This window comes from Podarcis erhardii (genome assembly GCF_964252035.2).
Source record: "Podarcis erhardii genome assembly, chromosome: 11".
In the NCBI taxonomy this organism is placed as follows: Eukaryota; Metazoa; Chordata; class Lepidosauria; order Squamata; family Lacertidae; genus Podarcis; species Podarcis erhardii.
In genome coordinates, this window is record NC_138501.1 from 54800382 (window position 1) to 54826460 (window position 26079).

Sequence of the window (26079 nt, forward strand, 5' to 3'; positions counted from 1 at the left end):
ACTTCCTTCTCCCCTTTTCCTTCTGCATAATTTCCCTGTTGTGGTCGCTGTGAAGGTCTGTGTCTGACCTTCTGTGTAGGCTTCGTATTGTTGCAGGAAAACTGCTCCCTTCCCCTTATGGGGTATTCCAGAGCCAATATAGAGTCCTTAAGTTGGTTCCATAGGCCAACCATAGTATGTTTGTTGTTGTTTAGTCGTTTAGTCTTTGTGACCCCCTGGACGAAAGCACGCCAGGCACGTCTGTCTTCCACTGCCTCCCGCACTTTGGTCAGACTCATGCTGGTAGCTTCGGGAACACTATCCCACCATCTCATCCTCCGTCGTCCCCTTCTCCTTGTGCCCTCCATCTTTCCCAACATCAGGGTCTTTTCCAGGGAGTCTTCTCTTCTCATGAGGTGGCCAAAGTCTTGGAGCCTCAGCTTCAGGATCTGTCCTTCCAGTGAGCACTCAGGGCTGATTTCCTTCAGAATGGAGAGGTTGGATCTTATTGCAGTCCATGGGACTCTCAAGAGTCTCCTCCAGCACCAGAATTCAAAAGCATCAATTCTTCAGCCTCCTTCATGGATCACTGCCTTGCCGTGGCGAAGGGGCTTGAATAACTCAGAGAAGCTAAGAGCTATGCCGTGCAGGGCCACCCAAGATGGACAGGTCATAGTGGCGAGTTTTGACCCAATGTGATCCACTGGAGCAGGAACCGGCAAACCACTCCAATATCTCTGCCAAGAAAACTCCATGGACAAAGACAACCAGGGTATATTGAGAAGCAAAGCAGCTGGTAAGCCTGATCTTAATTAAGTGTTGCAACAGGGTCCCCACTCACCACATACAGGAGAGAATCCAGAACAATGGTGCACAAGCCTGTATCTTCAAGAAAGCTTTGGGGAAAGGCACATAATCTCATAGGATTTGGAGAACATCTCCTGCAGGACCCATCTAGTCCAGTATCCTGCTGCATGGCGAGTCCCCCCCCCCCCCCATGTTGAAATAATGGCACATGACACAATTATTAAGGTTAATGGTCTAAAACAGGCCACAACTTTATTGGTTACAGGTGATGAGCGGTATTGGCTTAGGCATTGGTCCTAACCGACTATATCCGACTTCAGCCCGTCCGCTAGAAGTCCGGGAAGGGTTAGCCACCCATAGGGGGAGTCCTGCTGATGCACATCAACTAGGAACTCCCCCGGGGTCACCGCTAGGGGGCGTGCCTTAGGCTCTCACCTCCCCAGGCTTTGGACAGGGCCACGCCCCCCGGAATCCTTTATCGGACTACCCTTCAATATGGGGGGCAGGTGATGGCGCTACCTCCCCTCTTCCGTCTACAGAACAATGCCTAACCGCCAATACCCAGAAAGTTGTGACAGTTTGCTACGAGGTAGGCGAAAACCAGTTTCAGCGGCTGGTGCCAATTTGCCTAGTGGAAAAATTCCTACCAGGCCCCTCAATGGCGACCAACCAAGGTCCATAGCAAGGTCAAGGAACGAAAACCTTATAGAGCGGGAGGGTGGGAAAAGCAGGAACAGCTGGCAGGCAGCAAAGAGGGAGATCCCCGGCCAGGCAGGCCACGCCCCCTTAGCCAGCTGATTGGCCGGCTGGGGAGTGATGCGGCCGGGGATTCCCCCAATCGCGCAAACCCCCACCTCCTCTGCAGGGCGGAAGTGGCTTTCTCACGGAGGCCAACCAGATGTCTCCATGGGAAACCTGCAAGCGGGAACGGAGCCCAAGAGCAACTCTCCCCTCCTACGCTTTCCAGCGACTGGCATTCAGATGCCTGGGAGGAGCCACCACCAAGACGGCCCTCTTCCACATCTCCACCCAGTGTTCCCGGGAGGGTGGGGTGGGGAACAAAGGAAGAGCTTCCCCCAAAGACTTCCAAGCCCAGCCAGCTAAGTACGGGAGGAAAAGGGGTGATTGGAGTTGTGCCCATCAGTGGAGCACCTTGATGGCTTCTCCTGTCTAAGGTAATTTGCTATCAGCTGAAAGCCCTTTGAGGATTTCCCTCGTGATCCTGTTTTTCACTAGTTGCTTCCTTTTAGGATTTTTCAATTTAAGGGCAAAAAGGTAAAGGTAAAAAGGCAAAGGACCCCTGGATGGTTAAGTCCACTCAAAGACGACTACGGGGTCACGGCGCTCATCTCGTTTTCAGGCCGAGGGAGCTGGCTTTTGTCCACAGACAATTTTCTGGTCACGTGGCCAGCAGGACTGAACCACTTCTGGCACGACAGAAGCCAGAGCACATGGAAATGCTGTTTACCTTCCCCTCACAGCCGTACCCATTTATCTACTTGCACTGGCATGCTTTTGTTTTGTTTTTTATAATAATTTTTATTCATTTTCCAAACACATAATAAAGACAAGCGAAACACAAAACAAAAACATACAAAACATTTAAACATGTATAACTTCATAATCTTATTTTCATGCACCTTCTTTCCTTCGACTTCCCCATACCTCCCCATCACTGCATCCTTGTTTTACGATTCTTTAGCAACCCTTTAGTCAATTTATCTATAATTCCCTTTCATTAAGTTTTCTTTAATTTGTTAATTACAGCTGTAATTCTCTGCTTCTTACCCCTTGACATCTTAACACTCCTCAATTTTACAACAGTTTTTAAGATATATTTTAAATTTCTTCCAGTCCTCTTCCACTGTCTCCTTCCCCTGGTCGCGGATTCTGCCAGTCATCTCAGCCAGTCCCATAAAGTCCGTCACCTTTGTTTGCCATTCTTCCAGAGTAGGTAGTTCTTGCATCTTCCAATACTTTGCCAGAAGAATTCTTGCTGCTGTGGTAGCATACATAAAAAAAATCCTGTCCCTCTTTGACACCAATTGGCCAACCATGCCCAAGAGAAAAGCCTCAGGTTTCTTAGGAAAGGTCCACTTAAGGACTTTCTTAATTTCATTATAGATCATTTCCCAAAAAGCTTTAACCTTCGGGCAGGTCCACCAAAGGTGGTAAAAAGTACCTTCAGTCTCATTACATTTCCAACATTTATTATTGGGCAAATGATAGATTTTTGCAAGCTTGACTGGGGTCATGTACCACCTATAGATCATTTTCATTATGTTTTCTTTCAAAGCATTACATGCGGTAAATCTAACACCAGTAGTCCATAACTGTTCCCAGTCAGCAAACATAATGTCATGACCGATGTCTTGTGCCCATTTAATCATAGCTGATTTCACCGTTTCATCCTGTGTATTCCATTTCAACAGCAAATTATACATTCTTGACAAGTTCTTAGTATTGGGTTCTAGCAGTTTGTTTCTAATTTTGACCTCTCTTTCTGAAATCCTATTTTCCTGTCCTGTTTAAATGTCTCATTTATCTGATGATAGTGCAACCAATCTCGAACTTTGGACTTTAATTTCTCATAACTCTGAAGTTTAACTCTTTCACCATCATGTTCTAAGATTTCACAATATTTTGGCCATTTAGAATCCATATTAAGTTTTTTCACCTCCTTGGCTTCCATTGGTGACAGCCACCTGGGAGTTTTACTTTCCAACAGATCTTTATATCGGATCCAAACATTATATAATGCTTTCCTAACAATATGATTTTTGAAACCTTTATACACCTTTGCCTTATCGTACCATAAGTATGCATGACAGCCAAAGTTATTATCGTACCCTTCCAGGTCCAAAATGCACTGGCATGCTTTTGAACTGCTAGGTTGGCAGGAGCAGGGACAGAGCAACGGGAGCTCATTCCGTTGCGGAGATTTGAACTGCCGACCTTCCGATCGGCAAGCCCAAGAGGCTCAGTGGTCTAGACCCCAGCGCCACCCGCACCCCTAAATAAGGTAAAGGAAGATCTTATTTGGCACTGGTTTGTATGCCTGTGTCAGCAGCCCTAAAGGTAAAGGTAAAGGGACCCCTGACCATTAGGTCCATTCTTGGCTGACTCTGGGGTTGCGGTGCTCATCTCACTTTACTGGCTGAGGGAGCCAGCGTACAGCGTCCGGGTCATGTGGCCAGCATGAGTAAGCCATTTCTGGCGAACCAGAGCAGCACATGGAAACGCCGTTTACTTTCCCGCCGGAGCGATACCTATTTATCTACTTGCACTTTGGTGTGCTTTCAAACTGCTAGGTTAGCAGGAGCTGGGACCGAGCAACGGGAGCTCACCCCATCGCAGGATTCGAACCGCCGACCTTCTGATCGGCAAGCCCTATGGTCTGTGGTTTAACCCACAGCGCCACCCGCGTCTCCTGTCAGCAGCCCTACTGGGTTTTTAAGCTTTCTCTTAAATGCCCTTGTTGGATATATTCTTAGACTGAAACCTTCCTGCAGTTTCCGTTCCGAGAATTGAGCCAGGGACCATTCCTCTTCTCCAAAGGCCACAGCTTTGTGGATGCTCCCAGGAGAGTAAGACCCATTCTGTTCTGAGCTCCTGGGAGGTTCGATTTGAGCTCCCCGGAAGTGACTGGTTTTCCTGAGACACCTGTGCCTCTGAGCATGAGCAGAGTGTCTTTCCCCTCATTACCCTCCCTTTTTTTTTGAAGGATGGGACTTCAATCCTAAGCTCCCTCTTTCCACCTGCCCCGTTCTACCTTCTGCTCCAGCTCCTTTTTTTTTTTTTAATCTCTTCCCCCCCCCCCCCTCGCCTTTCTGTGTCCTACTTCAAACTGCTCCAAGCTGCTGCAAACTCCAAGGAGGTCCGGCTGGGGAGCTGGACAGAAGCCCAGAGGCTGTTCTGCACTCTGCACTGCTAATGCGATTAGAGGAGGGAGGCGAAAGCCCATGGGGGGGGGGAGGCGCATCTGAGGCAGCCACATGGGGAGGTCACTTGCTGCAGGGAAAAACATCTGGCTGGGCCTGGACAGGCTGTTGAGGGGGGAAGCAGCAAAGCCCCCTCCTGTGTTTGCTATCATTGGGGGGGGGCGCACCTGCAAGAGTTGGCTTGTGTATGGGGGGGGGCGTACCGGGACACAAAAGCATTTCCAGCAAGTTATTTGTCACTTCTTTGCTTTCTTGACGATTCTCAGAAAGGCATAAAAAAAAGCACAATTATATTATTTCGTACGGCCAAAAGGAAAACAAAACCGCTGTGCCCACTGTAAACTTCCAAATGTGAAATAACGGCCAAAAAACTTGCAGCCAAAAGATGCTAGTGTGCATTTCGGGATGTGAAGCTGAGCCCCCGCAGATACACCCCCCCCCAAAAAAAATAATGCTGTCTCTCTTAGGCCACAGCCCTGCTTCCTTCCCCCCTCCCTTTCTGCCAGCAGCATCCAGCCCTCAGGCTGTTCTGATTTCACCTTTGCTGCAACCATTTCTGTTCTGTTTTGACATTCTGTGGCTGGTCCTCTTCCCTCAACACTCAGAATGTTTTTGAAGCTCCCATGGCGTCCCAGTCCAAGTGAGACTTGCCAGAAATCGTGGCTGGGCGGGGGGGGGGGGGTGTCTTGCAGGCAGCAGAGGACAAGCATGGGGAGAAAAGCAAGAATGGTGCAGCATGAAGATCTATTTTGTTTTTATATATATATATACATTTTTATTGGTTTCTTTAACATATCATTTCCAACAATCATATAACATAGCTTCTCATCTTACACAATATTTTAGACTTCCCTCAACACCTCTGATGATTTTTTGTTCTTTATCACTTATTCTGCATTTCTTAATTTCTCTATTACTCTTAATTATCATTAACTAACAACTCTTCTCATAGTCTTTCTTGCAATATTTCAAATAGTCCTCATTACAGAAGTTCTTGCAGTCCTACTAGCATAATCTGTTTGTTACAATGACTTTTCAAATAGTTCATATATTTACTCCAGTCTTCTAAGAATCCCTGGTCCCGCAGGTTTTGAACCCTTCCTGTTAATTTATCTAATTCTGCATAGTCCATCAGTTTCATCTGCCATTCTTCTTTCGTCGGTAATTCTTTTTGCTTCCATTTTTGTGCCAAGCATGAGGATCTATTTTGCTCCAGACCCGACCAAAAGTCAGAGCTCATCAACAGTGGAGTGGATGACCTTCGGAGGTGGCACAAACTCATTCATTGGAGAGCAGTTGGGTGGCCATCTGTCAGGATGTTTAGCTTCGAATCCTGCATTGCAGCAGGTTGGACTAGATGACCGCTGGATGCCCCGTCTAACTCTAAAATCCTACAATCCCATGATTCTATGAGATAAGTGCTTTCCTTCTTTCCTGCCTCTCGCTCTTTTGCACACAGTCCCTTTTCCCTCCAGCACCTGTAGGGAGAAACTTCATTTTAACAGCGGCTCTCCAAAGCTTTGATACACTCTTTGTTGTTTGGGCTGGGGACCTGGCTCTGAGCCAGGCCGGGCAAAGGAAGAGGGGGTGTTCTGAGGCTAGGAGGGGGCCGGGTGGGTTTTACATATTGATTTGAATTTACCCACCGAATTTTTGGCTGGCAGCCTCCGGCGATTATTTAATCCCGCTCTGTCAGTGCACATGGCACGTTGCAGGAGATAGCATAAGCAAAAGACAGATCTCTGCCTCCAGCTCCCCGGCTAAATTTAGATGGTTTGGGAGACGGTGGGAGACGACAACAGCAGGAGGGGGGAGAGAGGCAGGCGGAGGACCAGGATGTGAGCAAAGGCAGTTGCCCGCATTTTGAGGCAGCCTGGGGCTCTTCTGGGCTCCAAATCAGTCCCCCAGGTACAACAAAGTGGTTTTTTAAAGGAAGGCATAAGCAAGGGGGACCAAGAGGGAGAATCAGGTAGCAGAGCATAAGAATTTTCCTGCTGGATCAGGCCAATGGCCCATCTAGTACGGCATCCTGTTCATTCATTCATTTTAGTTGTTTGTTACATTTATTTACCACCGCTTTCTTCAAAGGAGCGCAAGTTGCTGTACACCTCTCCATCTTCCCATTCCATCTTCACAATAACCCCGTGAGGTAGGTTTGGTAACGAGATGATGACCAGCCCTAGGTCACTAGTGAGCTTCATGGCTGAGTGGGGGATTCGAACCCAGCTCATAGTCCAGCACACTGACTAACCAGATGGGAGGCCTGCAAGCAGTGTGCATGTACCAGAACCCTTTGTGCTCCTGTGGTTTCCAACAACTGGTAGTTTCAGAAGCATCAATCATCCTGGCTATAAGCCATCGAAAGCCCCATGAAGTTGTCTAATTCTCCTTTAAAAATGTTTGGACAGCTGCCTCCTGTGGGAATGAGTTCCATAGTTTAGCCGTGTGCTGTTTGAAGAAGGACTTTACTTTATCTCTTGAAGCCTCCAACATTTGGCCTCATTGGAGTCCACAACCTCCCAAGAGAATCTGTTCCACTGTCAGACAGCTCTTACTGTCAGAATTTTCCCCCTGGTGTTCAATCAAACGCTTTTGTAATTTGAAGTTCTGGGTTCGAGTCCTCCCCTCCAGAGCAAGAGAAAACTAGGGTGCTCCCTCTTCCTTGTGACAGCCCTTGAGATATTTCAAGATGGCCACTATATCTCCTCTTCTCCAGGCTGAACATACCCAGCTCCTTCAACCGCTCCTCATCAGGCTTGGCTTCCAGACCTTGATCATCACCTTCCTGCTCAGTTCTGTCTACACTGTCCAGAGTTTCAGAGGGAGGGTTTCTTCTAAGCCACATGGGATGATGGGACAGTCCTGTCCTTGGCTGCCGTCCTGGGTGAGAAAGACGCTGGAATCCAAGACGCTGGAATCCAGCAAAAGCACCAGGAGGATGCCAGCGCCACATTCCTCACATCAAAGGGAGTGTCAGGCGTGTGAGATTCCTTTGCCGCTGCTGTGGCCTTTGAGGATCTGCCAGTGGGATGCGAAGGGGTGTCTTGGCGGTCAGGAACGTTCCGCAGTTTGCAGAGGACAGAGTTCGAGGGGGAGAAGCTCTTCCCCCACCGCTGAGCGCCTGTAAACAATTTCTGTTGTTGTTTTCCCCGAATGCAATTTGCTGCATCATCCTCAGGGAACCTGATTCCACTTCTTCTTAAGAAATTAGCTGTCCCAGGCTGCGCGCCAGGGGCTGGCGGACCTCCTAGCTGGGCTGATTCCCCCTCATCAGGCGACCTCCGGGGACGTTCGTATTCTCATCCCAGCCTCTCCCGTTACTGCCTGGATGGGGCTTGTTTAACCAAAGGCGGGTTGCGATGCCGTTGGCAGCTGGTGGGCAGCGGTGGTGGTGGAGTTTAGGCTGGGTTGATCACCCCATATAACCTCTCTTCTCCCTCCCTCCCTCCCTCTCTCCCTCCCCAGCCCATCCATTTCCCAGAAACTTGTCATGGGAAGGGTGAGCAGCAACCTAGATATTGCCTTCAGGAGAGGAGAGGGACGCAGGAGACCTTCAGTGGCTTTAGAGGTTACAGGGCAATCGGTTGTGGGGTGCAGGGTGCAGGGTGCAGGGAGAAATAGGGGCAGGGACCCAGAAGTTGGCAGGCAGCTGGCCATATGGGAAGGTCATTAGCCACCAACCCTCACCATGGGGACTCTCTCCACAGCGTCACAGCAATGAAGAACTGCAGAAGAGGCTGCTGGATCAGGCCAGTGGCCCATGTAGTCTAGCATCCTGTTCTCACAGCGGCCTCTGTTGTAAATAAAATCTGCCCTTTTTCCTTTATGGGGTATCCAAGAGCCCATATAGAGTCCTTACATAGGTTCCCTATTGGTAGGAGAAAATCACAGAGGCCAACCAGAGAATATTGAGAAGCAAAGCAACTAGTAAACTTAATCTTTATTGATCTGTTGCAGCAGGGTGCTCCCCTCACATGCAGGAGGACGGAGGAGGAACTCAGAACAATGGCACGCAAGGCCTTATATAGACATTTTAAATTCCCTGCCCTGGAGCTCAAGACCCCCCCCCCCGATACATCATACCTACATCACAGAAGGGGTGTAACCCAAGACCACCCCCTACATACCTACATCACAGAAAGGGCGGTCTACAGCAGAAATCTGAGTGCTTTGTTTACCTCCTGTCTGCCAGGTTACCTGCTTAATGGTCACTTGACTGGATTGTCTGGGGAGCCTGGCCAGTCTTTTGTAATGATAAATACTTAGTTCCTGAGCCAGGTCACAGGCTCACACCCTATTCAGATCTTAAATGTGCCCTTAAGACAGGATTTGTGAAGGAAAAAGACAATGGGGAGGCTTTTCCATTTTCCTTTGACCTTGCAGAGAAAACATTTGCTCAGTTTGGGAATCAAAATGGTTCCAGGTCGGTCTTCCTGTGCTGATCTATGTACGTGCTTGGCTGGTACACTTATGAACATTGAACATATATCTAAGACCTCAAAATTCCTATCCCACCAAGCAGATGCCCCAATGGGGAACCCAAAAGCAAGACGGAAGAGCAAGGCCCCTCTCCCATCCTATCCTACAGAGCCATCCATAGCCCTCTCCTCCTCCATGCATTTGTCTAATCCTCTTTCAAAGTCATCCAAGTTGGTGGCCCTCACTGCCTCCGGTGGCAGGGAGTTCCACTGTCTAACTATGGTGCTGTGTGAAGGACTTTTATTTTACCTTTCCTGAGTTTTTCCTGCATTGTGGGGGGTTGGACAGGATGACCCTCGTGGTCCCTTCCAACACTGCCACTCCATGACTCCAACATGCTCTGGTATTGGGTGAGAAGGAGAAATAGTTGCCAAGCCAGGTGGCCAACACAGGAGGTCCTTTGCAGCCAAACCTCAGCATACAGACTTCACTGAGCCTCGAAGCAATAGATGAGAAGGTTGGTGTGCAGGCAAAAAGGGCATTTCCGGTTCCTCAGGTGGTTGGCAAGAGAATAGAGAGGGAGGGCATTCCTTCCTTCCTTCCTTCCTTCCTTCCTTCCTTCCTTCCTTCCTTCCTTCCTCCCTCCCTCCCTCCCTCCCCCCCCCCTCTCTCTCTCTCTCTCTCTCTCTCTCTCTCTCTCTCTCTCACACACACACACACACACACACACACATGTATTGTTTTTAACACTCAATTGGGAGCCGCCCAGAGTGGCTAGAGAAACTCAGCCAGATGGGCGGGGTATAAATAAATTGTTGTTGTTGTTGTTGTTGTTGTCATCGTCATCATCCCTGGCCATCCCTGCTGCTATAAGCTAAAGGCTGAAAGGGCCCCATAGTGTTTCTTGAACAACATAATGCAATAAAGGATTGTAACAAAGGCAGAGGAGGCAATGAGTTTGAACAGCCCCGTTTGTGTTGTGGATGAACAGACCAGATTCACACACACCCCCGGAAGCGCAGGGTCTGCAGTCATGAGAGCATCATGTCTGGTTGAAAGCTAACCACTTGGAAGCCCCTTTAAGCAAATATTGCCTGCAGTCAACAGAAAGCTCAGCTGGAGAGAGCAGAGCAAAGCAGGGAAAGGCAGGCAAAATTATCTTCCGCAATCGACCAGGAGTTGCCTGGTGAGTTCAGTGGCCAGCGTGGCACCACCACCACCTCAGCTGCATTTCCACATGAGCTGAAAACTGCCCTCAGCACCTGATTTTCTTGAAATTGCAATTCTAGGCAGGGGGGGATTCATGGAGACTCGAAAGGCAAACTACAGCTGCCTTTAGCCATTGCTGATGCATTCCCCACGTCCAGATTTAAATGGATGTCAGATATTATTCGATTGCTAGCAGTTCAGCGGGGGGGGGGGGGGGGCGGGGACGCGGAGGAAGCAAAGGGCTTCAGAGAGATCCAGGCCTTCTCATCAGTAGTGCCTTCCAGCACTGAGCGTGTGGATGGCAAAGACCCACACAACACAGCGCAGCGCTGCAGATTCCAGAATGAGCAGCCCACCTCCTTCCTAGGAATGCGCCGTTCTTGGGCAATTGGCATGAACAACGCTTTATGGATTTAAAATTCAGAGGAAGACAGGGGTTTTAAAAAATAACATAAGAAGAGTTTGCTGGATCAGACTAATGGCCCATCTAGTTCAGCCTTCCAGAATCCTAGAACTGTAGAGTTGGAAGGGACCCCAAATATCATCATTCAACCCCCAGCAATGCAGGAATCTCAGCTAAGGTGTCCTGTTTTCACTTTAACCAAAGCGATGCCTTTGGGAAACCGACAAGCAAGATTTGAGCACAAGAGCAACTCTCCCCTCCTGTAGCTCCCAGCAATTGATTTTCAGAAGCACTGCTGCCTCCAACTTTGGAAGCAAAGAGCCCTCCTGGCTAGTATCCATCGATAGCCCTCTCCCCCTCCATGAATTTGCCTAATCCTCTTTTCTTTTTTCATTTAATCATAAATAAATAAGAATAAAAATGTGCACCCCACCCCTGAGACCATCCCATTGTAACTATCCAACCTTCCAAAATGTCAACACCTCTTGCAATGGTTTGACCCCTTTCTGTTTGGGAGGTCCCAGGTCACAAGGGGGTTAGATTGGTCTCGACTAGGGCCAGGGCCTTTTCAGTACTGGCCCCGACTTGGTGGAACGCTCTGTCCCAAGAGATCAGGGCCCTGCAGGACTTGACATCTTTCCGCAGAGCCTGCAAGACAGAGCTGTTCCGTCTGGCCTTTGGTTTGGACTCAGTCTGACCCTTATGTTTCCCTCCCCTTATGGTCTTGATCTATTGGCTACTTTTAAAATGAGGCTCCCAGTGGGAGACCTGAGCTCCGCCATGTGGAGCAAGGATATTTTTGCCACCCAGCAGGAAAGGTGGGGGCTTCACCTTGGGCCAAAGTCATGGTGCAAAGGTTGGGGGGGGGAGATGCAAGGGGGAACTGCCCATGTGTTGCCAACTCAGCGCTAGCTGAGGGGTGGGGAATGTTGGTTTGGGGCTGCAGAGGAAGCTAAGCATTGCATTTAATTATGACTTGCCACTGAAGCCTTGCAAGGTCATTAATGATCTCGTAAAAAAAAAAAAAAAGGTTCAATAAATGCTGTCTCTTGGAGGGGCTCTCTGGTCACCTGCCCAGTGCCCGACTGCATGACAGGTCAATGCGAGGGAGGGAAGAGGCGGGTGCAAATCATCCTTGCCCATTTAATCGCATTGTTTATCAACTATATAGCATTGTTAAGTGCACTTTGCATTTCTTATCCTGCTTGCCCTCCTAGGAGCCCTGGAAAGTGGTTGGGAATCATAGCGGCTCATGGCAACGTGGAATTGTAGAGTTGGAGGGACCCCAGAGGGTCATCTAGTCCAACCCGCTGTGGTGCAGGAATCACACAGCTCAGCCGAGGCTGCTCTGTTAAGTATCCCTGATCCAAGGACCATTCCGGATCTCGGGGCCATTGATCTGAACACAAGTATGTTGTCTGCTCTCTCCAGGATCCCTATACAGTCATACCTCGGCTTACAGCTGCTTCGGGTTGCATTTTTTCGGGTTATGGGCCGCCCAAACCTGGAAGTACCGGAATGGGTTACTTCTAGGTTTTGCCGGTTGCGCATGCGCAAAAGCGATAAATAGCACTTTATGCATGCACAGAAGCGCCAAATTGCAACCCGCACATATACAGACGCGGGTTGCGAACACTGTGGGTTGCGAATGTGCATCTTGCACGGATCACCTTCGCAACCCGAGCGTCCACTGTAATTGGGAGTCTTCCTGTTCAGCATGAGAATCGAGGACCGGGTCTTAGTATTAATAACAGACTGTTGTGCACATATCCTTATTTTATCCTTGCAACAGCCATACTGCCTCCGTCCGTGGAGACAGAGCATAGCCATTGTGGCTAGTAGCTATCGATAGCCCTCTCCTCCATAGATTTGTCCAATCTGTCACGGACCCTTTGGCTGTGATTCCGGCATTGAAGGGGGTTGGACTAGATAGCCTTTGGGTTTCCTTCCAACATTATGATTCTGTGAGGCTATAATTGTCCTTTATTTTATTTTTTAAAATAATATTTATTTATAATCGTCTTTTAAAGGAATCCATATGGGTGGCCAGCACTGCCTCCTGTTGGAGGGAGTTCCAGAGCATCACCTGAACCAAGTCAGTTCCAGGCATCACCTGAACCAAGTCAGGGGCCTGATCCTGAAGAGTCCCAGTCTGCACAGGTTCCCCTGCAACAAGCACCAGCTGGGCCGAGTCAGGGGCCTGATCCTGCCCTGGCTCCAGATGCGGGGATTCCCTCCTTGCCTTCAGCTGGGCCATCACTTACAGCTGCTCCACTACCGGTTGGGTCAGGGGAGGCTGAGGCGGCCCCTGGGTCTGGTAACCCACCAACGTCTCCTGAGCTGCAGAGACTGAGGTCTGAGAGAAGGAGAGACCTGAGTACTTGCAGGAGGAGTGCCTGCCTTGTGTCCTGCCTTGGCCCTGTCGGACTGACTCCTTGTGGGACCCTTGGATTTGGGACCGGACCTGGACCATGTTACTCGGGTTACCCCTGGGCCCAGCACACAAGGGACCCCAGGGTCATCTAGCTCAACCCCCTGCAATCTTTTGCCCTTGGCTCTGATCGGTAGATCTTGGATTTCTGGTAGCAAGTGCTTGGCTGATCGGCAGCCTGCCCTCTCCCCACCCCCCGGTTTCAGGCTCGCTAGCAAATTCTTATGGCTACGGAATTGTGTGCTGCTGAGAAACCCCAGCTGAAGTCCTGCTCCTTCCTTGAGCACTCTCTGACAGGCCACTGTTAGAATTCCTGCTCCGTGATGGCAGTCATGGGATTGTTGTCTTTCCCATGACGGTGTATGTTTTGACTCCACAGAGTGGGAAGTGACGGAGACAGAGTGTTTATGTTACTGTGTTCCTTGAAGTGGGACTATTGTCCTTTGTTCTTTGCTGTCTGATGCTAGAGAGAGAGGCAGCCATGTTGCAGTGCTCCGTGTGTGTTTATATGTAAATAAAGTAGATTAGCCAAAATGCTGAGTTGCTTAGGTCTGTCACACAAGCTGCACAAACTCTGCGGATCCCTAAGTGTGCCAGTGTCGGCTGGCATCAGTCGCTGTGATGTTCAGGCAGAAGAAAGCTTTTGAAGTTCCCGATCGACCAGGAGGGAGAGAACATGCCAGTCGGGCATGTGTCTCTGCCAGGGTCCTACTCGAGTGTAGGTTGAACTCCTGACAGTCACCCCTCCCCAACCTGGTTTCCATTCAGCGCAAACAGTGACTAACCTCGCAAGGCTGTGCAATAGAATGCAGCAAGTAGACGTTCTGCACTTTTGCAAATTAAAAGTGCTGTATAAATGATATGCAGCCATAACCGAAGCCTTTTAAAAAGTAACGCATTACGGTGTGCCACAAACGGTCCAAGTGCAGGGTGTGAACATAAATTAGAGGTGGCCGTGAAAATAAAACTATCACCGTTGTTTATATGGTGGGAGTAAGAGGCGAGTTTTGCTCTCCACTGCCTTTTAATTCAGTTTTAATATCTGGCTGGTCCAGGTGTTTGGGCAGGGGGGACTCCTGAAAGGTCAGCACAGCCCCGAGGCATTTGGGGTGATCGAAACAACATAGAACCATAGCATCATACAATTATAGACTTGGAAGGCACCCCAAAGGTCATCTGGCCCAGGGAAGGAATCACAGCTAGAGGATCCTTGATGTGATGGCCTGGGTCTTGGTCTCCGATTCGGAACCAGAGGAGACTCAGTCAGCACCGGATCCTTTACCTCAGGCATCATCTGAACCAAGATGGCCTGATCCTGAAGATCCTGAAGAGAATATTATTATTATTATTATTATTATTATTATTATTATTATTATCCCAGTCTGCACAGGTTCCCCTGCAACAAACCCCAGCTGGGCCGAGTCAGGGGCCTGAGCCTGCCCTGGCTCCAGATGCGGGGGTGACCTCCTTGCCTCCAGCTGGGCCATCACTTACAGCTGCTCCACTACCGGTTGGGTCAGGGGAGGCTGAGGCGGCCTCTGGGTCTAGTAACCCACCAACGTCTCCCGAGCTGCAGAGACTGAGGTCTGAGAGAAGGAGAGACCTGAGTACTCACAGGAGGAGTGCTCACCTTCAGGCGAGACAGGGAGGTGAGTCACCGGGGGATCAGGACCGGCCGCTATCCCGACAAAGATAAAAGGCTGTCGGACCCCGCCCCAGGTAGCAGGAGCAACACTGCTGTATGCCAGATCCTGCCTGTGATCCTGTACCTGTCCTTGCCTGGTTTCCTGCCTTGGCCCTGTTAGACTGACTCCTAGCGGAACCTTCAGATTCTGGACCAGTCCTGGACCACGTTTCATGGGTTACCCCTGGGCCCAGCACACATGACAAATGGCCATGCAACCTCGGCTTAAAAACCTCCAAGGAAGGAGAGTCCATCACCTCCCATGGGAGACAGTTCCACGGTTGAATAGCTCTTACTGTCAAAAAGTTCTTCCTAAGGTTCAGTCGAATATCCTTTTTGGAACCCATTGGTTTGAGTCTTTCCTTCCAGAGCAGGAGAAAACAAGCATGCTCCCTCTTCCATCTGACAGCCCTTGAGATATTTGAAGATTTCCTTTCTCCTCTTGGTCTCCTCTTTCCCAGGCTAAACATACCCAGCTCCTTCAACCATTCCTCATCAAGCTTGGTTTCCAGACCCTTGATCATCTTGGTCACCCTCCTTTGCACACATTCCAGCTTGTCAATAGGTGGGGAGACAGAGCCACGCTTTCGCCCAAGAAGAAAACTCTTAGAAATAAAGACCATCATCTGGAAGCTAAGCATCGACCCTGAGCTGCGCAATGGCAGGAGTTCGCTACACACAGGACTTGTTTTCTACAACAGAGGGAGCGAATGTCTTGATGGGAGGTCTGATGCACCCTCCCAAAATCACATCCTGCTCCGTCAAGACCCTTTTCCTTTTGATGTGGGAGGGGAGCGAAACATTTCATTGATTGCTGCAATCGTACCTCACCTTTTCTCCAAAGAGCTCAAAGCATCTTATAGCTCTCCTTCTCCCCATGTTATCCTCATAGCAACCAGCGCCTGGACAGCTCAGTTGGCTGGAATGTGGCGCTGATAATGCCAAGGTTGCAGGTTCAAGCCCCCCATATGAAACAGTCACATACCCCTGCATTGCAGGGGGTTGGACTAGATGATTCTCAGGTGTCCCTTCCAACTCTACAATTCTATAATTCCGTAAGGTAGGTGAGGCTGAGATCGAGTGACTGGCCCTTGGTCACACCCAACAAACTTTACGCTCAAATGAGGATTTGAACCCTGGTTTTTCCCAGGTCGTAGCCTGGTGCTCTAACCACTGCACCACACTGCCTACCCACTTCCGGATTGCAGACAGCTGCTTAAACACCCCTCAGAACTTCACTGCTTGGCTTCTGCTGGCTGAGAACAGAAAAGATTCCTCTCTGCTTGGAAAGGGGGAGGGGGAAATCTTCTGCCGTCTCCAAGATTTGCTTTTTGAAGAGCTGCTGCACATTGGACAGCCCCTGGTCAATTTCCTCATTAGCCAGAGATCAGGAGAGCTCCCTCTCATTACTGGGAACGGCACTTGTTATTTCCTCCCCGACTCCTTCCTTTCCGTCAGGCTTTCTCCTCATTGCCTTCCTGTCTGCTGCAGACACCTTGACAATAAAAGCTGCCCTCTCTGGGTCTCTCCGTCTGTCTGCTTCCACCAAATAAACTCCGGAGCGCAAAGGACCTCATCAGTAGGCAAAGGATGGAGGAACCTGTATGTGCAATATGTGGAGAACTTGTAAGAAGATCAGAAGAGCCTGCTGGATCCGGCCCGTGGCCCATCTACTCCAGCATCCCGTTCTCACAGTGGCCAACCCAATGTCCTAGTGGTCTTCAGAAGAATTGCTTCTGCTTCCCACTGCTTCTGCCTAGAAAAGCACAAGTGAAAATCTGGAAAACTCACCTTTGGAAAACTCACCTTTCTCTTTTTCTCCATGTCCCTCTGGCTGAGGATGCTGTTATAAGGAAAAAAAACTGCTCCTTTTTCCCTTATGGGGTATCTAAGGGCCCATATGGTTTCCCAGTAGTGATGCATGGAAGTGAGAGCTGGACCATCAAGAAGGCTGATCGCCGAAGAATAGATGCTTTTGAATTCTGGTGCTGGAGGAGACTCTTGAGAGTCCCATGGACTGCAAGAAGATCAAACCTCTCCATTCTGAAGGAAATCAGCCCTGAGTGCTCACTGGAAGCACAGATCCTGAAGCTGAGGCTCCAAGACTTTGGCCACCTCATGAGAAGAGAAGACTCCCTGGAAAAGACCCCGATGTTGGGAAAGATGGAGGGCACAAGGAGAGGGGACGACAGAGGACGAGATGGTTGGACAGTGTTCTCGAAGCTACCAGCATGAGTCTGACCAAACTGCGGGAGGCAGTGGAAGACAGGAGTGTCTGGCGTGCTCTGGTCCAGGGGGTCACGAAGAGGCGGACACGACTAAACAACAACAAAGAGCCCGTATAGAGTACTTATGTAGGTTCTCTATCAGAAGGAGAAAATACCAGAGGCCAACCAGAGAATATTGAGAAGCAAAGCAGCTAGTAAGCCTGATCATTATTAAACTGTTGCAACAGGGTCCCCAGCTCACCCCACGTAGGGAGGGAGGAGAGGAACCCAGAACAATAGTGTGCAAGCTCTTATATAGACTTTTGAAATTGCCCACCCTGTAGCTCAAGACCACCCCTCAAAACATCATCCATACATCACAGAAAGAGGTTGTCCCCAACAGAAATTTGCGAGTGTTGCTTCTCTCCTGTCTGCCAGGATACCTGATAATGCCTTATCTGATTGTCTTTTCTGGGTAGCCTGGCCATTCCTTGGAGATGGTAAATATTTAGTTCCTGAATCTCTTATGCATATTGAGAGTGTGTTGAGCTGAACAGATACTTGCCAGACTGTATCTGAAAAGGGAGGTGTAAGCAGCCCCTACAGCCCAAAGACCATTGGAAAGCTTTCCCCATTTCCTTCCTCCTTGCAGGGAAATATCTGAGGTCCATTTGGGAGAGTCAAAATGGCTTCAGGATTGTTCTCCTGTACTATTTCAGACACGTGGTTTGTGTACTTATGTGTGTGTTTGCCTTGTACATTTATGAACATTTATTTTATATATATAAGACCTTAGAATTCCTATAACAATACCCTTGGCGTACAAAAGGGCTTCTTCATGATTGCCATCATCGGCAAGCGATCAGATAAGAACTAAAGCTGTCCCTCCCATTAATGTGGCATGTCTAATCTCACATCCAGTTAATATCCTCCGAGCTGGGGGCACAGCCAGGGCTAAATCCTGGGAATTAGTTTTCGGGCAGGAAGAGCAAAGGGAATCAGAGAATTACAGCTGTAATCAACAAATTTATGGGAATGTAATGAAGGGATCTAAATGGGTAATTTGACTAAAGGGTTGCTAAAAAATTCTTTTTAAAATAAGGATGCAGCGAAAGGGAGGTATGGGGAAGTCGACTGAAAGAAGTTACAGGAAAATAAGATTATGAAATTATATATGTTTAAATGTTTTGTATGTTTTTGTCTTGTGTTTTGTTTGTTCTTATTATGTGTTTGAAAAATGAATAAAAATTATTTAAAAAAAAAAAAAAGGAAGAGCAAAGGGAAATGACGGGGGACAGGGGGCTATTTGTAACTCCATCCCCGTATGGGAAGGCTCCATAACGCTTTGGAAGAAGAAGCCATTTGCTTGTGTGAGGCCTCAGATGGAATCCCTGTCCTCTCCAGTTAAAAGACCTGGGGAAATAGGGCTGAACCTTCAGAGAGACGTCATTGTTTGGTTGGAGCTAATTTCCCAGGAGAAGGTGGAGCAAAAGGCTGGCCCCGGATAAGGCAACCGCCAATGGATCTTGGCAGGTGGAGAGTGTCTTTGGACTCCTCCAGATTCCCCTTATCTGCTTGTGTGAGGTTAGATTATATCTGTTCTTTATTGAGCTTCCATTCTGCTTTGTTGGCAGGGCGATTACAGTCATACCTCAGGTTGAAGTAGCTTCAGGTTGAGTGTTTTTGGGTTGCGCTCCACGGCGACCCGGAAGTAACAGAACACGTTACTTCCGGGTTTCATCGCATGTGCAGATGCTCAAAATGATGTCACACACATGCGCAGAAGCGACGAATCGTGACCCGCACACACATGGGTTGCGTTCTACTCAGGATGCGAATGGGGCTCCGGAACGGATCATGTTCGCATCCAGAGGTATCACTGTATATGAAAATGAGCCACTGTCCTCCACGCCTCCCAATTTTCCTGTAGGTGTTTGCAAGGCTTCCCATTTGTCATTGGTTCATAGAGTTGGAAAAGTTTGCAGAAAGGGTGAGCAAAACGATCAAGGGGGTGGCAGGACACACCCCTATGAGGAATGGTTGCAGCATTTGGGACTGTAATGGTTCTAGGGGTTGCTTGTGCGTAAGCCGGTGCTTATCTCCCCAGCTGGGTGCAAACACCTGGCTGGGTTGCCTAAGTGAACCTTTTCTGTCCGGACAGCCACTCACCCGTGGCTGACTCAATCGCTGGCAGAATCCATCAGTGGGCGTTTCTTAAACTTCTTCCAGCAAAGAAGCTCTTTGACGCCTAGTCTCCTCCTACTCTCTCTGCGCAAAAGCCTTCTGCGCAAGGAGGGTGTAGGCAGCGGAGGACCCCTTCTCTCCCCGCTGGTCCCAGGCAAGGAGTCATGGGACCGCCTTGCTGCTTCCCCCATCTGCCCCCCTTCTCCACTGGTGCTATGCTGATTCTCTTCCCCAGAAGATGGGCTGCTCCTCCCGATCCCTGGACGCTCTCTGGAATGCCTCTGGCTTTTGCTCTCTCCCTCTGGCACTGATGGCAGTTCCCTGACAGGGACTTTTTGGTTTAAAGACATGATAGAATCCTCTACAATGATGCGGGGCATGGAGAGAGTGAATATGGGGGGGGGGGGGAGAATTCTCCCCTTCCCCTCTCGTAATGCTAGAACTCATGTACATCCCATAAAGCTCAACCTCGGGAGATCCAGGACTGTTCACACAGTGAGTAGTTAAACTGTGGAACTCCCTGCCACAGGAGGCAGTGATAGCCAACAAGTTGGATGGCATCAAAAGAGGATTGGACAAATTCATGGAGGAAGAAAAGGCTATCGATGGCTCCTAGCCGCAATGGCTATGCTCTGCCCTCCATGGCTGGAGGGAGCCATGTCACTTGCTGGAGCCCACAGAAGGGGAGAGGGCTCGTGTTCGAATCCTGCTTGCTGGTTTCCCACAGGCACCTGGTTGGCCTCTGTGAGGACAGGATGATGCACTGGACAGGTGATTGGCTTGATCCAGTTGGCTCTTTTTAGGTCCTTGTGGTTTACCCAGTTCGGGGACAGACCATCTGCCTTGCTGAATTTGCACTGGCAAGGGATACCTTTTTTAAACATTTTTTATTTTATTTTATTTCCCCCCATTCTTTATAATAACACTTTCATCCAGTGATCTCAAATAACTTACAAAAAAAATCATTCAGTCGAAAATCTAACTATAGCTTGCATCAGAATCATCCTCCTGTTAGTTATATATAACAGTATATACTTTTGTCTCTACTCAGTTATCCTTTCCCCCTCTTCCTTCCTTCCCTTTAAGCCCTCCCCCCAAAACTTGTTCTCTCTTCAAATCTTTAACCATGTGCACAGATTATTCATTCTAATTTGGCTGCTTGGGTTGGCTTCCCCCCGTGCTATCCAATTCCTATAACTTGTCCATTTATTCAAAATCTTTTGACATTTGTTTTCCCATGTATCTTCCATCATTACCTGTTCAAATATATCAGATTGTATATATTCAAAAACATAATCATTCCATTTTTCCATTGTCCATTTATCCTTTTCTTTCCATCCTGATGCAAAAACAAGCATATCAGCTAAGATCGTAATTTTGTACCAATCTCTGGCAAGGGATACTTGACTCAGGCCATTGAGAGGGACTTCGGACCTCAACTGCCGCAGAAAAAGAGAAGATCCTGCACTGAACTCTGGTGGCATTTGTTGCTGTTTGCTTCCAGGCAGCCTTTTTGTTGAGCATTCATCCGGATTTCTTTGTAGGAAGGTCAGAGGAAGTGTCGCTCCACACTTCCCACCACGTTATCCTGTCATTTGCCTTTTCTCTTTGCGGGGAAGTGGGTTTCTTGTGCAAGACTTGTGCCAAGTCAACCTCAGCGCTGTGGTTGGACTAGGGCTTGGGAGAGACAAGGGTTCAAATCCCCCCTTGGCCACTGGGCGAACTTAGGCCAGTCACTGCCTCTCAGCTGAGCCTACCTCACAGGGCTGTTGTCAGGTTGAAACAAGAGGAGAACTGACACCTTGAGCTCCTTGGAGTAAAAGCTGGGATATAAACACAGCAAATAAGTAACAAAATTAAATTAAATAACAGAGAAACGGCCTGGTTTAATTCCATTCTTAGCTACCACTCCTAATACAAACTGTCCAAATTCCTTTTCATTCTTTCTCACTTTACAATATTACATGCTCACTCACTGCAATTCCTAAACTCCTTTGAATGCTCTGCAACACCAAATAACAACTTCTTTGTGCTTCCTTATATTTTACTGGGTTTCTGTTGCTAAATTATTGGCCTTTATCTGCTTCCACATCCCACGACTTCCTAACTAATTCTATCTTGCTTGGGCTCACGTTTCTAAAGCAATATGGATTCTCTCTGCTTCTAATCGATCTTGCACTCCTATTCCAGCAGCGCACAGCTCTGCTATCCTGCCCCGCTGGTTAGGGAAGGGAAGTAGCACCTTCTGGCCCAATTCTGCTGACACATCGGCCAAATTTAGCAACCTGGAGGACGTTTAGTCACAGGAGAGGCAGCTGTTGGGCATGTGCAAAGTGCCTTTCATTCCTTCACTGCAGGTGCACGTAAGAGACAGGAGCAAACAATCATGTTGGTGAACTCTCCTTCATTGGAGGTTTTAAAAGAGAAGGTCTTCTATCAGGGATTCTTTAGCTGCGATTGCAAGGGGTTAGACTAGATGACCCTCGGGGTCCCTTCCAACTCTGCAATTCTATGATTCTGTTCCTCACTAGGCTTGACATGTTTCCCCCCTGTTAAAGGTAAAGGGACCCCTGACCATTAGGTCCAGTCGTGACCGACTCTGGGGTTGTGGCGCTCATCTTGCTTTACTGGCCGAGGGAGCCGGTGTACAGCTTCCGGGTCATGTGGCCAGCAGGACTAAGCCACTTCTGGCGAACCAGAGCAGCGCACGGAAACGCTGTTTACCTTCCCGCCGGAGAGGTACCTATTTATCTACTTTCACTTTGACGTGCTTTCGAACTGCTAGGTTGGCAGGAGCCGGGACTGAGCAACGGGAGCTCACCCCGTTGCGGGGATTTGAACCACCAACCTTCTGATCAGCAAGTCCTAGGCTCTGTGGTTTAACCCACAGCACCACCTGCATCCCTCCCTTTTCCTTAGGCTGTCCCTATTTTCATCGGAGAAATGTTGGAGGGTATGAAGTCATGTAACGCCCAAGCCAAGTAGTTTAGTAACTATACAACCTTTAGAAGTTATCTGAAAGCAGACATTTATAGGGAAGTTTCTTAATATTTAATGTTTTATTATGATTTTATATATGTTGGAAGCTGCCAAGATTGACTGGGGCAAGCACAGTTAGATGGGCTAGGTATAAATAATAAAATTGTTGTTGTGGCCAAAAGGACACCTCAATTTTCACTGGAGAAATGTTGGAGGGTATACAACTGGTGGTTTCAGAATGGGGGTGGTGGTGCAGTGATGTCATGGACTGGTTGGACACTGAGGGATTGGGGGGGGCTACAAGCTGGTGAACCCCAAGGGAAGAAGACTCGGAGCGCAGGGATTCAGGGTGGGACGATGATGAGTGGTCAGAGGAAGAAGAGGGCAGGTGGCACTTGGAATCTCTTCCAGTTCTATGAACCTGTTACCATCTTTCGGGAACTTCCTTGTTTGGGCCCCAGCTAACAAAATGGGAGCGGCTCCCCCCCCCCCAGGCACTGCAGCCCCCTCCATCCCACTAGCAGCCCCCACCCCTGGAGGGATGGATTCTGCCCCCCCAGAGTGGAGAGGCTGGCTGCCCCTTGGGAATGCCTCCTTACGACTATTCCGCAGCTCTGGCGCAGCCCAGGAGGACGGCAAGCCCAGGCTGCGCTCTGCCTAATAGCTGCCTCAAATGGCTCCTAATTGACAGATAAAAACGTTGCTAACTCTGTTTCTGGGGAGATAATAGATGGCCAGGAGCAGCCGCGCCGTATGCAAGGCAGCCCTGATCAATTATTTCGACACTGAAAATCCATAATCCGCTGACGTGCCATCAGAACAGTGGCATGTTCTGGCCAGCTGTTTGTTAGAAAGTTACTTAAATCACTCGGGCAGGCCGGCGCTGTCAGCTTCCTGGGAACCGTAGTTTCTGCGGCAGCTCTGATCAAGCTCAGCATTTAATATGCAGCCTCTCTGGGAGCCTGACTGCTGTCCTCTGGGAATCTTGCTCCCCAACCTTAGAAGCATGTTGTGTGGCTCCAGGTACCCGCTGAAGAGGGCAAGGCACTCTGCATTTGCTCAGGGGTGTCAGGAGTGCATGCAGGAGCCAGGCCCTGTGACCAGTAGGGCTTCGCAGGACTGGGGCCTTCCCAAGTTTGTTCTGAAGAGGCAAGGCACGGTCGCACAGGTGAGGTTTATTGGTAACTCACAGCACCTGGTGGCAAGAGCCGGGAAGGGATATAAGGTCAGCATTTCCCTTTGGCTCTTTGTCACAGCAACACATTCCCTGTCTTGCTGCCTTTGGCTTCTTGCTTCCTGATCCTCGGATCTCGGCTTCTTGACTCCCTGCTTCTCGACACTCGGACCCTTGACTTCGTGACTCCCTGTTTCTCGGACCTCGGACCCCTGACTTCGTGACTCCCTGCTTCTCGTTTATATATATATATATCTATATATAATATTTATTGAATTTTCCATATAATAACAAAACAAAAAGCAAAAATTAAAAAACACAAAAAAATCCAAAAAAGAGAAACAATTAAAAAAACACATAATATTTAAAGAACCTTATCTTCTTTCACCTTATTTCTCAGACCTCCTCCCCCCTCCCCTTCTTGCATTCCAATTTATGTTGTCTGCTCAACAAGTTCTTATCATTTTTCTCAACCTTAACTTAATAATTTCTTTATTCATGCTATTTATTTTGACCTTATTTCTAATTAATTTAAAAAACCCAATTTTAACTTAATCTTAAACCTTTTTGCTAAAGCCGACCCAAATTTCCTTTCCACAATTTCCCCACATTCCATAAAAATCACAAAAGTTATAAAAAGAAAAAAGAACTTAACAAACTATATTTTAACACCCTTTGGATTCCCAAATCCCACCCTCCCTTTCCCGGTTTGATCCCCAAATCAATGTCCATCAGTCCATCAATTCTCAGCTTGGATCCCAAACTTCTGAGGCTCCTAAAACTCTTTCCATTTCACTCTGCCAGATTTTTTGACCATCCTTTGTGTTCAATACCAAATCTCGGGGAAGATCTGTCCCAATAATGACCATTTTTCTTCCAAGCAGGCCTCTGAATTTAAAAGTGGAGCTCAAATTTTGTTCCTTAAATTTTTTAAAACTGTATGTCCCAAAAGCTCCAACTTCCATCTTGATCTCACTTGTGCTAACAGGCCTCTGATCTGCCTTGATCTTCCACAACATTATAGCTTCACCTTCATTTTCCACCAAATTTTCCACCAAATCCTCATATATCTCTTTTTCCACTTTCTCAAATTTATCAGATTATTTTTTGCCCAGCTGCAGCACCTTCTGTTCCAACTTCAAGGGCTTTTGGTTCCACGACAGAGGCTTGTATCAAGTCTCTTCCTGTTCTAGCAAGTTTATTTACTGCTTCATTCAATGTTGTCACCCTTGTAGTCAAAATATTACTCTGGTCCTGTATCTCTCCCTGTAATTCCTGGAGCTTTCCCAGGAGATGAAATGTCCTATTCAGCTCAGTCAGTATTTTTCCACTTACAGCCATTTCTTGCAGTGTTCCAAAACTCCCCTCTAGGGGGATTTTATTTACTTAGTAACTTTCCAGTTCCAATCCAAAAGTCCAATGTAACTTATTTTTCTTTATTCCCAGCAATTTGTATCCAAATTACAGAAAATCTAACCGGCAGAGTCACCAGAAACAACGTTTCCTTTTATTTCCCAGCTTTGACAGCTAGTTTGACAGCTGTCAAAGTCTGTATCTTTTCAGCAGGCTCTCTCACAGATCACTCCCGGGTCCCGGGGGGTTGCACTTTAGCTTTCCAAACCGACTCTTGTCCTCCAGCAAAATTAATTGTAGTGTCCAATCATGAAATTAATAGTTTTTCTCCACAAGGGACAAAGATGTTTCTCTCAACTTTAGCTCTCTAGTCCTTGCTTTAGGTTGTCTGCAAGGCGGGGGGGCGGACTTCCTTTTTACACCTCCCCCGGTTGTACCAAATTTAAAGACAAAAATTCCTTTTTAAATCCAATTTCCGTATTACTCACGGGTTGTTGCTTTTAGTCCGAATGTTCAAGGGAAAAAGTCAGCGCTCTCCGTCCATGGCTTGCGGCTTCACTCAGCAGGGGAAGCAGAGGGCTCTCAGCACTGCGCCGTTCCCCATTCCCCGTTCCGTAGCCTTTAAAAAGGCTCCTTCGCGGGTCGGGAGGGCACTTATGGTGCCCACCGAGTCACCACGTCCACAGGCATCCGCGCCTGTGGTTTTTAGGGGTCCCCGCGTCGCCGGCGCGGCAGGACCCGAACCCTGTTGAGTCGATTCCCTCCGGAGCTCGGAGGGAATCCGCCATTAGGCGATGGCGCTAACCCGGAAGTCCCATGACTCCCTGCTTCTCAACCCTCGGACCCTTGACTTCCTGCTCCCACCCCGCCATCTTGCCCCCGGTCCTGATGTCCCCACCCGGGACTTCGATTGCCCGTGAACCGGACCGTGACAAGGGGGGTCCTTTAAGAGACGGTGCATGGAGGGAGGCAAGCTGGTGCTGCAGAGGGTGGAAGACTAAGAGCCCAAATGCTCCCAAGCCCACCCCACAGTGTTCACCCTGGCGTTTAAAGCCCAGAATGACCTGAGCCCCAAATCCCTGCAAAAGTGTCTCCTAACCGAGATGCCAGGATGATACAGACTGCAGGGGCAGAGACTCTCCTTGGAGGCGTAAGGGGCAATGGCTTGCGAGAGGAATGGAGAGCACCTTCTCTGCAGTGGCCCCCAAACTGGTTTCCATTTTTTCAGATGGTGGGGAGAGCAAATCAGAGCTGGCCCAGGGTGCCTCCATAGTGACCAGGTACAGATAAAGGGACCCCTGATCATTAG

General features: G+C 48.7%; 1 protein-coding gene and 1 long non-coding RNA gene across 3 annotated transcripts in view; one reads left to right on the forward strand and one right to left on the reverse strand.

Moving 5' to 3' along the window:
* Positions 1 to 26079, forward strand: part of CNTFR (ciliary neurotrophic factor receptor) — a 432009-nt gene that overhangs the window by 309302 nt on the left and 96628 nt on the right. The window lies entirely within an intron of this gene.
* The window catches only part of LOC309352892, a 220311-nt gene that overhangs the window by 96548 nt on the left and 97684 nt on the right, over positions 1 to 26079 (reverse strand). The window contains exon 2 of the long non-coding RNA XR_014161452.1: positions 5588 to 5742. This is a non-coding gene — a long non-coding RNA (uncharacterized lncRNA). The remainder of the gene's footprint in view (positions 1 to 5587; positions 5743 to 26079) is intronic.